General features: G+C 46.2%; 1 protein-coding gene across 1 annotated transcript in view; it reads left to right on the top strand.

Annotated features, from left to right (window-relative positions):
- Positions 1-17,312, top strand: part of LOC139264685 (regulator of G-protein signaling 22-like) — a 425,112-nt gene that overhangs the window by 241,566 nt on the left and 166,234 nt on the right. The window lies entirely within an intron of this gene.

The following is a 17,312-nucleotide window of genomic DNA, read 5'->3' as shown; positions in this document are numbered from 1 at the left end:
ACGGGGTGGGGGGGAAGAGAGAGACACCGGAGAGGGGGGAGAGAGACAGGGGCAGAGAGGCGAGGGGGGAAAGAGATGATAGGGGAGGGAGAGAGAGACATGGTGGGTAAAGAGAGACATGGGGTAGGGGGGGAGAGAGAGACCCAAGAGGGCGGGGGGGGGGGGTGGTGGTGGAGGGAGAGACATGGGGAGGGGTGAGAGAGAGGCATGGGGGTGGGAGAGAGACACGGCCAGGTGTGGTCAACTGTGTGAATGGCTGCAGACAGGTGAAGAATGATGAGGAGTGATTATGCAATACGATCACAGTCACATGGGATGTTGTTTGTGACTTTGTTAAGGGCCATTTCAGTGCTGTGGCAGGGGCGGAAACCTGATTGGAGAGGTTCAAACATGAAGTGGGGGGAAAAAAAGGCACATATTCAAAGACTTTGGAAAGCAAATTGGAGATGGGGCGGAAATTTGCAAGGACAGTGGGGTCAAGGGTTTGTTTTGAGGAGAAGGTTGATGACGGTATATTTGAAGGGAAGGGGGACAGTACCTGAGGAAAGAGAGCCGTTAATAAAATCAACTAACCTGGAGGCCAGAAAGGGAAGTTGGGTGTTCAGCAGTTAGGTGTGAATAGGGTCAAGAGAGCAGGAGGTGGGTCTCATGAGCAAGTTGAGCTTGGAGTGAACATGAGGGGAGTTAGGAGAGAAACTAGAGAAAGATGCAAGTTCAGGGATAGGACGGAAGTTTGGCTTGATGGGCCACGGAAAGGATGGGAAATGGCAGAGGCAACTGATAAGATGGTCTCAATCTTAATGACAAAAGAGGTCCATGAGCTCCCCATACTGGTTGTTGGAGTTGAGGGTGAAAGGGGTAGGAGAGGGGGTTTTAAGAAGATGGTTTGTAGTGGAGGAGAAGCCGCGGATTATCTCTGCATTCCAAAATGATCCTGGAGTAGTGATCGGTTTTGACAGAGGAGTGCAGGACCTGATGTGGTCCAGCCAGTTCTTGCGAGGAATGGATAAAGAAGTTGTCTGCCAAAACCGTTCAAGTCTACGTTCCATGTACTTAAGGGAGTGGAGATGGAGGCTGTGACAGGGGAAAGACTAGGGTGAGAGAGAGTGAGGGTTTTACTGTGGATAACGACATCAAAAGTTGAGTTGGTGTGGTAGCGGCAAAAATATCGTGGTGAATGGAGGGCCAAAGGTTGGACAGTTGATTATTTGAAAGTGCCTTTGTAAGTGAATAGGGGCAGAGTTTTTTCTGGAACAGACACAGGAGGTGGAGTTGGAAAGGGGAAGTGGGGTGTGAATACAGAGGGATGCAAGGAAGTGAGCAAAGATGGCCTTATCTGTGTTTGAGACAATGAGAAGAAAGACCACATGAGGTGCCAAGATTATGGCAAGGGAAAACCAAACGTAGATTGGGTGACGGCTTTGCAGAACACCTCTTTTCAGTCTGTAATCATGACCCCGAGTTTACAGTCGCCTGTCACTTTAATTCTCCACTCCTCTCCCACTCTGACCTCTCCGTCCTCGGCCTTCAATGAAGCTCAACGCAAGCTCAAGGAACAGCACCTCATCTTTCGTTTAGGCACTTTACAGCCTTCTGGACTCAACATTGAGTTCAACGATTTCAGACCCTAACCTCTGCCCATATTTTGCTCCCTTTCCTCCTTTTTTTAAACCCTTGCCACCCTGATCTAATGTATTTTTTTCTCTTTCTGTTTCCCATGGCAGCTGGTAATTATTCCACCATTCACACCCTATCAGACTCATCTTTTTCAAACTTCTGCCACTACCACCTGTGGTTGGCCCATCATCCCTTTTGTCTCTCAAATCTCTCCTGTCTTCCACCCTATCACAGACATTTTCTTTTGTTCTTTCCTCCCCTTCCCCTTTCAGTGCTCCTTAAGAATCTGTAATTTCGAATTTTCACCAATTCTGACGAAGGGTCATCGACCTGAAACGTTAACTCTCTTTCTCTCCACAAATGTTGCCTGACCCGCTGAGATTTCCAGCATTTTCTGGTTTTATTTCAGATTCCAGCATCCGCAGTATTTTGCTTTTGTGCTCTTGCATCAGTTACTCTCCAAGAGCTCTGGCAGCTAGGGGTACTGATGATCTATGCTGCTCTTGCTCTAACTCTGCATCATTTAGCTCTTCCTTCTCCTCTTCCACTTCTTGTTGCGCAGATGGTAGTAAGGGGCAGACCCACATGATGGCAACGTTATGTAGCATGCAGCACATAAGCAAAAAGCTGTAAAGAAGATCAGGGATATAACTACAGAACTCCTCCCTAATGGTACAGGCAGCGGAAGCAGTATCTGAGTAGACCAATAGTCTGCTCAATGAGATTTCTGGTGGTAGCATAATTCTCATTGTAGGCATGCTTTGCATCTGGGCCCAGGTTCCAGTCAGGAGTCACAAGTCATGACATCCCTGTCACCAAACAGCCAGCATGTGACCTGGCAGCCTGATTAGAATAAATGTGACATAGAGAATTGGCACAGGAGGAGTGCATCCTTAATTCTGCCTGGAAACGGGGCAGTGACCTTGTAGGGTGTTTGTTTTCCACTCTACTTTGATTCATCGACCTCGGGAATTAGAGGAAGGACTCCACGTAATGCAAACTTTAGGCTTAAACCCAACTGTTAGTTTATTACACAAAAACCAACTAAAAATTACAGAACAAGACTTCTTAGAGATTGATCGAAGACATACAATCACCCATCCAGCCAGTTGCTGCTGTTGTCGATTGTAGGCTCATGGAGCTAGGGAAGGTGTTGTGTCCCAGCTGCTTGCTTTGTGGCTGTTGTTCCTTTGACATGCTGTTCTGAGGTGTTTCTTTGACCTGTTCCCCTGAGCTGTTGTTCCTAGCTATTTATGTTGTTCTGAGCTCTTGTTCTCAGCTCTTACAGAAATATCCATTTGATTATACACATCTCCTACTGGGCTGCTTTCAGTTAATGCGTCTGGATGAGTCTCGATGGCTGTGATGATGGGTCTGGATCTGTTTGGATGGGCACAATTCACACCTTCTTCGGTGCACGGAATTGACAGGGCAAAAGTGTCCCGTTATCCAAAAATGCATGCCTTGTGGGATCCTTTGTTGCCCTGAGTTTTTGCAGACTTGTAGTCTCCATAGGGAACTGCTTTTTCCCTTCTGGCCAATTATCCATGAGCTCCTCTGCTTGATAGTATCAAAACCCTTTGTCTCGATGTTAATCGGGTCTCGCTCCTGACCGCAGAAATTGCATTAATCAGTTATGAGTCACCACCTGCCCCATGCTGGTGCTCTTTTTCCCTCTCAACAGTCCTACAGGTTTTCTTTTCTTAAAACCATTTTCGGCCGTGGCCTTTTGTTGTGCCTTGATCATGAAATGTTTAACCCTTACACTTCCTCCTTTAATGTCTCTTGTTATAAACTCAGAGACATTACACTCGGTGGCTTCTTCTTTTCCTTGAGCCTTTTTGGGTGCATTGCAGTCTTCAGTCAAATTTCCATATTACATATTTTTTACAACAAAACAACATTTGGCCTTAATCCATCTGACTTCAGTTTATACTTTTATAAACACTGGCCTTAGTTCATTTTAATAACCCTTCAAGATTCCCTTTCCTCGTCTGTTGCTTTAATTCACTGGACAGACAAATAGATACAACACAATTACCAAATGTACAATTACTAACAAGTGTGATACGATTCGCACCCAGGGGATCTCAATATTGAGTCCCAAATCCCATCGTGGAGGGACAATCATTTCCTCGATTTCCTCCCTTACTTTTTCATTCTTTTGGTGTAACGTGTAATAATGTTCGTGGGACAGCTCGATGTTCTTTAATAGTTCAGTCAAATGTTCAGGTAACGGCGGGATATAGAAACATAGAAACATAGAAAATAGGTGCAGGAGTAGGCCATTCGGCCCTTCTAGCCTGCACCGCCATTCAATGAGTTCATGGCTGAACATGCAACTTCAGTACCCCATTCCTGCTTTCTCACCATACCCCTTGATCCCCCTAGTAGTAAGGACTTCATCTAACTCCTTTTTGAATATATTTAGTGAATTGGCCTCAACAACTTTCTGTGGTAGAGAATTCCACAGGTTCACCACTCTCTGGATGAAGAAATTCCTCCTCATCTCGGTCCTAAATGGCTTACCCCTTATCCTTAGACTGTGTCCCCTGGTTCTGGACTTCCCCAACATTGGGAACATTCTTCCTGCATCTAACCTGTCTAACCCCGTCAGAATTTTAAACATTTCTATGAGGTCCCCTCTCATTCTTCTGAACTCCAGTGAATACAAGCCCAGTTGATCCAGTCTTTCTTGATAGATCAGTCCCACCATCCCGGGAATCAGTCTGGTGAACCTTCGCTGCACTCCCTCAATAGCAAGAATGTCCTTCCTCAGGTTAGGAGACCAAAACTGTACACAATACTCCAGGTGTGGCCTCACCATGTATATTGTAAACAGTTGTGGTCCCAGCACCGATCCCTGTGGCACACCACTAACCACCGATTTCCAACCCGAAAAGGACCCATTTTTCCCGACTCTCTGCTTTCTGTTCGCCAGCCAATTCTCTTTCCATGCTAATACATTTCCTCTGACTCCGCGTACCTTTATCTTCTGCAGTAACCTTTTGTGTGGCACCTTATCGAATGCCTTTTGAAAATCTAAATACACCACATCCATCGATACACCTCTATCCATCATGCTCGTTATATCCTCAAAGAATTACAGTAGATTAGTTAAACATGATTTCCCCTTCATGAATCCATGCTGCGTCTGCTTGATTGCACTATTCCTATCTAGATGTCCCGCTATTTCTTCCTTAATGATAGTTTCAAGCACTTTCCCCACTACAGATGTTAAACCAACCGGCCTATAGTTACCCTATTTTGTCTGCCCCCTTTTTTAAACAGAGGCGTTACATTAGCTGCTTTCCAATCCGCTGGTATCTCCCCAGAGTCCAGAGAATTTTGGTAGATTATAACGAATGCATCTGCTATAACTTCCGCCATCTCTTTTAATACCCTGGGATGCATTTCATCAGGACCAGGGGATTTGTCTACCTTGAGTCCCATTAGCCTGTCCAGCACTACCCCACTAGTGATAGTGATTGTCTCAAGGTCCTCCCTTCCCACATTCCTGTGACCAGCAATTTTTGGCATGGTTTTTGTGTCTTCCACTGTGAAGACCGAAGCAAAATAATTGTTTAAGGTCTCAGCCATTTCCACATTTCCCATTATTAAATCCCCCTTCTCATCTTCTAAGAGACCAACATTTACTTTAGTCACTCTTTTCCGTTTTATATATCTGTAAAAGCTTTTACTATCCGTTTTTATGTTTTGCGCAAGTTTACCTTCGTAATCTTTCTTTCCTTTATTGCTTCCTTAGTCATTTTTTGCTGTCGTTTAAAATTTTCCCAATCTTCTATTTTCCCACGAACCTTGGCCACCTTATACGCATTGGTTTTTAATTTGATACTCTCCTTTATTTCCTTGGTTATCCACGGCTGGTTATCCCTTCTCTTACCGCCCTTCTTTTTCACTGGAATATATTTTTGTTGAGCACTGTGAAAGAGCTCCTTAAAAGTCCTCCACTGTTCCTCAACTGTGCCACCGTTTAGTGTGTGTTTCCAGTCCACTTTAGCCAACTCTGCCCTCATCCCACTGTAGTTTAAGCATAGTACGCTCATTTGAGACACTACTTCCTCACCCTCAATCTGTATTACAAATTCAACCATACTGTGATCACTCATTCCAAGAGGATCTTTTGCTAGGAGATCGTTTATTATTCCTGTCTCATTACACAGAACCAGATCTAAGATAGCTTGCTCCCTTGTAGGTTCTGTAACATACTGTTCTAAGAAACAATCCTGTATGCATTCTATGAGTTCCTCCTCAAGGCTACCCCATGCGATTTGATTTGACCAATCGATATGTAGATTAAAATCCACCATGATTACTGCCGTTCCTTTTTCATATGCCTCCATTATTCCCTTGATTATTGTCCGCCCCACCGTGAAGTTATTATTTGGGGGCCTATAAACTACGCCCACCAGTGACTTTTTCCCCTTCTATCTCTAATCTCCACCCACAATGATTCAACATTTTGTTCATTAGATCCAATATCGTCTCTCACAACTGCTCTGATATCATCCTTTATTAACAGAGCTACCCCACCTCCTTTCCCTTCTTGTCTATCTTTCCGAATTGTCAGATACCCCTGTATGTTTAATTCCCAGTCTTGGCCACCTTACAACCACGTTTCTGTAAAGGCCACCTAATCATACCCATTTGTAATGATTTTTCCCGTCAACTCATTTACTTTATTTCGAATGCTGCGTGCGTTTAGGTAGTGTTTTAATACTAGTTTTTAAACCATGATTTTATACTAGTTTTTAAACCCCTCCTGCAGCCCCTTTATATTCAGTGGCCCTTTTTGTTTTTTGCCTTGGGTTTCTCTGCCCTCCACTTTTACGCATCTCCTTTCTGTCTTTGGCTTTTGTCTCCTTTTTGTTTCCCTCTGTCTCCCTGCATTGGTTCCCATCCCCTTGCCATATTAGTTTAACCCCTCCCCAACAGCACTAGCAAACACTCCCCCTCGGACATTGGTTCCGGTCCTGCCCAGGTGCAGACCGTCCGGTTTGTACTGGTCCCACCTCCCCCTGCCATATTAGTTTAATTCCTCCCCAACAGCACTAGCAAACACTCCCCCTAGGACATTGGTTCCGGTCCTGCCTCGGTGCAGACCGTTCGGTTTGTACTGGTCCCACCTCCCCCAGAACCGGTTCCAATGCCCCAGGAATTTGAATCCCTCCCTGCTGCACCACTGCTCAAGCTACGTATTCATCTGAGCTATCCTGCAATTCCTACTCTGACTAGCACGTGGCACTGGTAGCAATCCTGAGATTACTACTTTTGAGGTCCTACGTTTTAATTTAGCTCCTAGCTCCTTAAATTCGTCTCGTTGGACCTCATCCCTTTTTTTTCCTATATCGTTGGTACCAATGTGCACCACGACAACTGGCTGTTCACCCTCCCTTTTCAGAATGTCCTGCACCCGCTTCGAGACATCCTTGACCCTTGCACCAGGGAGCTCAGTTGCATTGACTGCTTTTGAAGGGTTCAAGGTCACACAAGAATCAAAACCCTGCGTCCAATTCATACTCAACCCGGAATCCTGCCATTGTCATTTAAAACAATTGCCACACCCCCCTTGCACTTGTTGCTTGATCCAACCACATAGACATAAATCCCTTGTTCCTCCTTTCAGCATTTCTCCCAACACAATTTTGCCCCTTCTTTTGTTCCTGTGGTCTGCCTGTTTGAACCATTACACAATTTCTCCCATTTTGTGGATGCATTAATTTTCCTCCTATCTGTTTTCTGTAACCACTGCTACCTTCCCATGGGGGTACTTCCTTTACATTCCAGACAAACTCGTCTACCCTCTTTCAGCCGTACCTTTCTGGTCGTGATGTTTGCCCCTTGGACAGAACACTAATACCTCCCCAAGTTTATCCTCGGTTTGTCTGGAGTATTTGGTTGAACCATCCTGGCCAACTCCCAGTGTGTGCATAGGTGTTTGTGCTCTTGTTGCTCCATATTGCTCCCTCTTGAGTTACCGTGGGGCCGGTTCCTCCCATACACCCATATGTAAGGAATGTCTCGGTGTCTCCCCGATCTCCCCATCCTGCTATAATCAGGGCCATCCACATGCTCATTCACACCGTCCACCTCATCTCGTATCCTTGGCTCGATTCGCTTCTATAAAGACAGAATGAAAGAAATAACCCTGCTCTGTGAGGGGTCTCCCACATATGTTCATTTACATGATTTAGATCACTGCTTTCTGTAATGTATGTACATAAGGTCTGCCCACCACCAGGGGTCCATCGGAGGTCCTAGGGTCATAAGTACACTCGTGCTGGGCCTGGTATATAACCTGAACTTCACCTTTGTAATTTCACTTCTGGAAGCCATTAAAGACTGATTTGGTTACACCTGGTCACTGGCTCACAGTACGGAGTTCATTGTATAATTTCCTACACCACACTTTCCTCTTCCTTTATCCCAATGCTTGGGCTTTCGGAGACTTGGGGGTGGAGATGGAGGAGGCGTCCAGGGCACCCCAAGTCGCGGCACCTGACCACTCCATCTTAATGCTCCGTCCCTTACGTCTCCATCATCATCTTCATCCCACAGCATGGGTGGAAGGCTTACATTAATCAAACTCATCACAGTTCCTTGGGCCTTGGTTGGCTTTTTATTTTTCTCTCCGGGGTTATACAGTTTACATTGGTTTATGTGAAACCACTTTATTCGTTTTGGCAGCTGGATCGCATAGACCATAGGGCTTGCCTTGTCTGCTATGTTATATGGTCCTTTGTACAACCGTTCAAATGCCCCTACTCTGGCATAATTCCTGACTATTTCCTGATCCCCTACCCTCCATTCCTGTGTAACCCGGGCTTCCAGCAGCAGTTTATTCTGCTGGTGCTGCCTGCCCATATTGTTAGCTGCTTCCCAATGCAGCCCTTCAAATTATCATACAGATCTCAGACAAACCTCCCACTAGTGACCTCTTTAACCTGCGTTTCGGTCAGGATTGGTACTAATATATGAGTCAGAGTCCTCATTAGTCTTCCTGTCATCAGCGCATACAGGGAGTATCCCATACTTTTAGAGAGACTGGCTCGGTGATTCATCAGTACTATGGGTAGGATCTCATCCCATTTCTTCGGGGTATTTCCTATCTCCTTCCTAAGCCTCTCTTTTAAGATCCAGTTTGTCCTCTCTACTGGACCTGATGATTGGGGGTTATATGCCACATACCATTTCCCCTGTATTCCTAACAGCTTTAGGGTGGCCTGCATTACCACTCCGGTGAAATGACTCCCTTGATCTGATTCCACTATCGGGGCAGTCCCCATCGAGAAAATACTTCTCACACGAGAATCTTTGCTGTGACTACTGCGATAGCCGTCCTACAAGGAAAAGCTTCTACCCATTTTGTGAAACGTTCTACTAACACCAGGCAATATTTATTGCCTCTGCCTGAGGTGGCAGTGGCCCAATGAAATCTATCTGTATAGATTGCCATGGCCCCTCTACCCTCCTCGTGTGTCCTAATGGAGCCTTTCTCCGGGGGGGGGGGGGCTGGATTGTTTGCGCCACATACCAGACAATTCTGGCAATAATCCTTTACATCGTTTCTAAGCCTGGGCCATCATCCCACGGCCTCCACTTTATTCCACATCGTTTCTGGCCCTAGATGTCCAGCCCCTGGACCCCCATGAGCTAGCTGCAAGAATTCTTCCCTGCACTGCCCAGGCATGATCCAACTGTTTCCTTTAAATAGCATTCCCTGTCTTACCGCTACGTCTGCAGCTCCTAAAGGTCCCGCTACAGACTTCCCATCTACCTTGTCTCTAATCACTACTCTAAGGTCTGCATCTCGTCGCTGAGCCTGTTTTAACTCAGGCGGCAGTGGTACTTCTTTGGGCCCCTCTCTACCTGTTATAGCCATGATCTGTCCAACCTGATATGGGTCCCAAGGTGTTCCTTCTCCTGCCCCTGTTTTGGTCAGTGTGTCAGCTTTCTCATACCCTTCCCACTTGGGCTCTGTCTTAGAGTGTGCTTTGACCTTTTGGATGTAGTAATCCTTCTGGTCCCTACCTGTGACGTCCAGAATGACTTTTAACAACGGAGCCGTCACCAATGGCTTCCCATCTGAGGACTTAAACCCTCTCCTAGCCCATATTGCTAAATACTCTGTACAGGAGTTACAAGTGGACATGGAGTCAGGAACATATCATATAGGGAGTTGGCAATTCACTAGGGGGTGTGACCACATATGCTATGGCTGCCAATTCTGCCTGCTGTGCACTTACAGTGTTGGAGAGATTTATGGCCTTTTCTATCCCTGCCTCTAAATCCAGCAGCCTGTTTCTCTCTCTCTGTTCGTCACTGAACTAGACCCATCTACATAAATGTCTCTGCCTATCGGATGTTTCTCTGCTCGAAATCCCACATCTACATCCCACTCTCCTTCCACTGAACACACGTGAGCTGCTCCCGGATAAACCAGGTTCGGGGCTAGCTTTGGTTCTCCTAACCTCTCTACCTTCAGGTCTAACTGAGTAAGCAACAATGTCCAGCGGGCAATCCTGTTACTGCTCACTGTCCCATCTTTCATCCTACCATCCAGTAATATTTGTGTCGGGTGTGACAGGTCAGTAGAGTCAATGGAGCTAACCCTGTGAGTGACCGAAAATGTTTTACTGCCCAAAAAGTTGCTAACAGATGTCGCTCCCAATTTGAAAAGCTCTTTTCTACTTCTGTGAGAACTCAGGAGGCATAGGCCACCAATCTCAGCTTGCTGTGTCACTCCTGGAGTAACACTGCACTCAAACTGTCTCCGGTAGTTGCTACCTCCAGACTAAAGTCCTGGTCCCCATTTATTGCTCCAAAAGTTGGTGCAGTCTTTAAACGAATGAAAGTTTCCTGACAGCTCTCACTCTATTCCTTTCCTAAGAAGCCTCAACAAAGAGCTGCCATGGCTGCATATCCTTCGATAGATTCCCTGCAGTAACCCGTTATTCCCAGGAAAGACCTTACCCCAGACATGTCGTTAGGAATGGGTAGCTCCTGGACTGCCTTTCTCTTAGCTCCATCTATAGCTCTCTTTCCTGCTCTAATGGTCAATCCTAGAAACTGCACCTCGACTTGGCCGACTTGAGCTTTCTTTGGATTCAACTTAAAACCTGCTTCTTTTAACAAATGCAACAATTCACTCAATAATGGCCCATGGCCCTCCACACTTTCAGAGAACAACAACAGGCCGTCCACATATTGGACCAACCGATTCGGCTGACTAAAACCTTTTAGTGCCTCGGTCATACTCTGATGAAAGATTGAGGGACTGTTGTGAAACCCTTGTGGAAGACATGTCCACGTGTAGTGCTGACATTTAAAGGTAAAGGCAAATTGATACTGGTCCTCCCGTCTCAGGGGAATGAACCAAAACCCGTGTGAAATGTCCAGCACTATCAAATCGGCTACCACTGCTACCGTGGGTGCACAGGCTGGAATATTTTTATTCAGGACTCGGTAATCTACCGTGGCCCACCACGAATTATCGGGCTTCTTTACTGGCCATAGGGGGGAATATACGCATGTGGCTATGGTTCTTAACACACCTTGCTCCACCAGGGAATTTATAGCAGTTTCCAATTCCTTTTCTGCTTCCCGGGGAAAATTATACTGTTTCTGGGGCCGTGTCATTGGGTCCCTGTCTCTCTTCACCTCTACCCCAGTTACTCTCCCGCAATCATGCTTGTGCATTGCAAATGCATTTGTATTCTCCCGTACGTGCCCTTGATACCTGGCCGGAATGTTATCGACTAATCTTTCTAAGTCATAACTCCCTTTTGGCTTCATCATGCAGGTGCTGCCTTTCTCTGTACTGTCCCTGGGAATCACTACAATCTCCCCTATCCTATTTGCATCAACTGCCCCCCATAGACAATTGTTCTTCATATCCACTATGGCGTGATGTACCAACATGTAGTCGGCCCCGAGAACTCCAGAACCGGGCTGTTACCACTCCATTACAATGCATTCCCACTTTGTTGTGTTAGGTCCTAATTCTATGGTAAAGGGTTTTGACACTGCCCCAGCCTTTTCGTTAACCGTAAAACACGCCAGTGTAAATGGGGAAGTGGCCGGATTCGGTGAGTGGATAACTGTGCTAGAGGCTCCAGTATCTACCAGATACCTTCCCCCAACGGATTCCACCTTTACTTCTACACATGGCCTGCCCCACTCAACATAGATGAGCGGACACAGGTACTCTGGCTGGGTGCAACGTCAAAGTGGGGGTGCCGACGCATTGGGTCCCTTTTCACCCACTGCAGCACCCAGCTTTCCTTCACCCTTGTCCATAACCTGCTGTAATGCGGCCACTAAAACCTGTACTGCGTCGTCGGCTACCTTCCTTTGGCCCTTTTCTGCCTTAGCACCCTCCTCTCGAGAGCCTACAATCTTTGCTCCAGTATTCCAACTTTCCACAGTTAAAACACCCTCTGGATCGACCCGCATTAGCTCCCTCTTGTCTCCATTCTCTCTTTGCCCTAACATCTCCTCTTACTTTGTGCACTTTCCCGTTTTGTTTCTCCTCTTCCCTGTGTCTGGACTTAAATGCTAGAGTCAATCTTCTCAATACCCCTGTCTCAGTATTTTGGAGATCGTCTGATCTTTTGTAGAGCTTCGAACTTTGCTCTGAGCCGTGGTAAGCTTTCAATGGTTTCTGGGTTTCCCTATTAAGCCTGCCTGTATCAGATTTCTTCCAGTAGCCCTTAAATAAATAGGCCACAGTCTATCTGCAAACGTAGACTGCCTAGTCTGTTCTACCTGCCAAAATGGACTACTTTGACTACCCTAATGCTGCCAAGATTTCCTCCTTTAAGCCCTGTGGGGTTCCTCCACCTAACTTGGTGGCTGTTGACAAACTCTGGTATAGCTTCTTTTCCAGGGAGAGCAGTGTTAACTTCCCTATCTCCTCCTCGCTGCAGTTATTGATACCCCCCTATCTGCTCTATGTTGGCAAAATGAACAGAGGCATCCCCTCCTTGTTTTAATTTTGCCATACCCGTCAGCATCTCCTGCAGCTGAAGCAGCGTGTATGGGATCACATAGTCACTCTGTAATGGTGCCGGACCACCATTTGGTGGGGGTGGGCCAAGTTTCTGCTGTCTCAAGGGACACATCGGTCTCGGGGGGTCCCGGTGCCTCGGGAGCCGACCGACGCTCACAATACTGGGGCCCATCGTCTGAATCCTTCCCCTCTGGGTCCCAAACTTCCTCGCTTCCCCCTGGTGCCATAAGACAAACCATCCCTTTGTCCAGTTTGTTGCATTTTATGCAGCTATCTTAGCCTCCATGGACTTCCTACAACTACTCTTAGCCGCTGGCTCTACCGCTTTTCGCTGCGATGAGTCCATTTCCAGTGCCTCTGGCTGAGAAATTATCCCTGACTACCTTGGTCTCCCCTGAGACCACCTCGCAGTGACCTGCGGTTACGGTTACTCTGACTTCTCTCTGTGGCTACCCTAGTCGACCTGAGATTACTCCAGCCTATCCAAGACTGTTTCTCTCCTCCGGTTGCTCTAGCCATCCGTGAGATTACTTCTGGCCTCCCTGAGACCCCTTCACAGACTAACTGCGATTACTTTTCTCGGTGGCTACCATAGTCAGCCTGTGCTCTTCGGCTACCCTAGTCGCCCTTGAGATTAATTTGGTCTCCCTGAGACCCCTTCGCAGACTACCTGCGATTACTTTGATACCTGAGACTTAACCAAGCCTTTCCAGGCTTTCTTGCCCTTGATTTATGTCGGTGATCCTATTCCAAACCCCGAGGTCCTGCCGTGGTCACCATTTTATGTAGGGTGTTCATTTTCCACTCTACTTTGATTCATAAACCTCGGGAATTACAGGAAGGAAGCAGCTCGTACCCAACACCTTCCCAAGCTCCACGAGCCTACAATCGACAATAGCAGCAACTGTAACACAACGTTTAGGTTTAAACCCAACTTACACAAAAAACAACTAAAAATTACAGAACAAGACTTCTTAGAGGTTGATTGAAGACATACAATTACCCTTCCAGTCAGTTGCTGTTGTTGTTGATTGTAGGCTCATAGAGCTAGGGAAGGTGTTGGGTCGCAGCTGCTTGCTTTGTGATCATTGTTTCTTTGACCTGCTGTTCTGAGGTGTTTCTTCGACCTGATGCCCTGAGCTGTTGTTCCTAGCTCTTCCTGTTGTTCTGAGCTCTTGTTCTCAGCTCTTACATATATACCAATTGGTTATACACATCTCCTACTGGGCTGATTTCAGTTAATGCGTCTGGATGAGTCTCGATGGCTGTGATGATGGGTCTGGATCTGTTTGGATGGCCACAATTCACACCTTCTTCAGTGCATGGTATTGGCAGGGCAAAAGACAACTCCTTATCTTTTGTGCCCCGTATTCCAAAAATGCATGCCTTGTGGGATCTTTTGTTGTCCTGAGTTTTCGCAGACATGTAGTCTCCATAAGGAACTGTTTTTTCCCTCCGGCCAATTAATTCATGGGCTCCTCTGCTTGATTGTATCAAAACCCTTTGTCTCGATGTTAATCAGGTCTCGCTCGTGACCGCAGAAATTGCATTAATCAATTATGAGTCACCACCTGCCCCAGGCTGGCACTCTTTTTCACTCTCAACAGTCCCATAGGTTTTCTTTATTTTTTAAAACCATTTTCATCCATGGTCTCTTGCTGTGCCTTGATCATGAAATATGTAACCCTTACACTCTGCATGATGATGCTGCTTGTGGTTGCAAACAAGTTATACATTCAGGTAATACGATTCCAGGCAGGTGCAGGGAGCAGTGAAGGCAATGTGGGCTCAGTCTATCACACCTTGCAGCCTGGAGAAGCCTGCCATGCTCTCTCCATGGACAATGTGATGCCTACGTTCCTCCTGATATAGAGAGCCTCAGTCATCTCCCCGATACAGCACTGCTAAGCCATCTGGGTGACATAGCTGATGCCATCTGCTGCAGCCTGGAACAACAATGCGTTGTAAAAGTTCAGGGCCATGGTCATCTTGACAGATGCAGGCATTGCTGTCCATGCCCTGGTTCAAGGCTCAAGTTGTGGCTGCTGCAGGTGACATAGCTCAGTTACAGCCTCTATGGTGAAGCGAAGGCACCTCATACATTGCTCCTCAGTGAAGTTGACATAGGAGAAGTATTCCCTGAAGACCCGCTGTAGGTATGGCCTCCTGTGCAGTGTCCTCCTCCTCCATCTTCTCACAGCTGCTCCTGCTCTCTCCCTGTCTTCCTGGCTGCTCTACCTCATCTTCCATCCCCAAAGATGGACCTACTCAAGATCCACACATGACTGGAATCATTTACTTCCAAAGCAGAACAAAGCAGTCCAACGAATCAACTGAAATTGAAACAACGTGAAAGGGCCCAAAGCACAACCTTTTTGTGGAAACAAATGCAGCTGTTTTTTACTCAGTTGCTCCGAGAGAAAATTTTCTGAAGAGCATTCTTTTGGTAGGTATGCATACGGTAGGTATTAACCCATTTAACATATTTATTTCAAAGTAACACAGGCAGGAATTTGCCCACCTTAAAAATTGCCCATCAGAAAATGTCCCTTCATTGTTAATTATTAGTTCTAATCACTTTGATGCAAACAGCCCCGAGTCAGTATTTTATTTGGAAAATGTAACTTATGTGATTGGAGAATGAAGGAAATTTTAAAAAGCAAAACCTCTCATGGAAGGGCAAAGTTACGGTTGAACATTATTGTTACTATGACTAAGGCTGTGGACTATTTCACTTTGGACTATGTTTTTTAAAATATATATGCAAATAAAAATACCGAAGAATAGGAAATTTAATTGACTGGGCTGAAATTAAAAGCTACGTTTAGTGCCTCAAATTTCTAAATTAATAGGAGTTTGCTCCACAACCAAAATGTTTTCTTTCGATTCTATTGTAGCCCTTATTAAAATACTTCCCATACGTTGAACAGTATTAAATGCACACTAGATGATATAGAAACATAGAAACATAGAAAATAGATGCAGGAGTAAGCCATTCAGCCCATCGAGCCTGCACCGCCATTCAATGAGATCATGGCTGAACATGCAACTTCAGTACACCATTCCTGCTTTCTCGCCATACCCCTTGATCCCCCGAGTAGTAAGGACTACATCTAACTTCTTTTTGAATATATTTAGTGAATTGGCCTCAACAACTTTCTGTGGTAGAGAATTCCACAGGTTCACCACTCTCTGGGTGAAGAAGTTTCTCCTCATCTCGGTCCTAAATGACTTACCCCTTATCCTTAGACTGTGACCCCTGGTTCTGGACTTCCCCAACATTGGGAACATTCTTCCTGCATCTAACCTGTCTAAACCCATCAGAATTTTAAATGTTTCCATGAGATCCCCTCTCATTCTTCTGAACTCCAGTGAATACAAGCCCAGTTGATCCAGTCTTTCTTCATATGTCAGTCCCGCCATCCCGGGAATCAGTCTGGTGAACCTTCGTTGCACTCCCTCAATAGCAAGAATGTCCTTCCTCAAGTTGGGAGACCAAAACTGTACACAATACTCCAGGTGTGGCCTCACCAAGGCCCTGTACAACTGTAGTAACACCTCCCTGCCCCTGTACTCAAATCCCCTCGCTATGAAGGCCAACATGCCATTTGCTTTCTTAACCGCCTGCTGTACCTGCATGCCAACCTTCAATGACTGATGTACCATGACACCCAGGTCTCGTTGCACCTCCCCTTTTCCTAATCTGTCACCATTCAGATAATAGTCTGTCTCTCTGTTTTTACCACCAAAGTGGATAACCTCACATTTATCCACATTATACTTCATCTGACATGCATTTGCCCACTTACCTAACCTATCCAAGTCACTCTGCAGCCTCATAGCATCATCCTCGCAGCTCACACTGCCACCCAACTTAGTGTCATCCGCAAATTTGGAGATACTACATTTAATCCCCTCGTCTAAATCATTAATGTACAATGTAAACAGCTGGGGCCCCAGCATAGAACCTTGCGGTACCCCACTAGTCACTGCCTGCCATTCTGAAAAGTACCCATTTACTCCTACTCTTTTCTTCCTATCTGCCAACCAGTTCTCAATCCACGTCAGCACACTACCCACCAATCCCATGTGCTTTAACTTTGCACATTAATCTCTTGTGTGGGACCTTGTCGAAAGCCTTCTGAAAGTCCAAATACACCACATCAACTGGTTCTCCCTTGTCCACTCTACTGGAAACTCTACTGGAAACATCCTCATTCTCAAAAATGCCATACCCTCTGATATAACACAATGCTTAGCCCTGAACTTGGTGAACTTACTGCCTGCTGCCACTGAGTTTTCTGGGCAGTCTCCCCTCCGAGCGAGTTTGGTGCAGGCCTCCTGCCAGCGGGGAGGGAAGACCGCTGGGGACCGCCCGTTGATGTCCACTGGCATGCAATTCACGTAAGTGTACTTCCGCCCGCTGAGCTGCCAGTTTGGTCCGGGCAGGAGTCCGCTGCAGCAGGGGAAAGGACCGTCGCGTGGAGGCAGGTCTAACCTCAACAGTAAGTAAGAAGACTTGCAAAAAAATGTTAGTAAACTTCTTTTCTTAATTTTCTTCCAGCGATCCAGGTGGATGGAGTCCCCTGAAGGTTTTACAGTTTTTAAAAAAATTTTATATTATTTTTGAATTTTATATGTTTCCCCTCCCTGGGCCCGGCTC

This window comes from Pristiophorus japonicus, chromosome 1, assembly GCF_044704955.1.
Source record: "Pristiophorus japonicus isolate sPriJap1 chromosome 1, sPriJap1.hap1, whole genome shotgun sequence".
In the NCBI taxonomy this organism is placed as follows: Eukaryota; Metazoa; Chordata; class Chondrichthyes; family Pristiophoridae; genus Pristiophorus; species Pristiophorus japonicus.
This window is presented reverse-complemented; position numbering and strand designations above follow the sequence as displayed.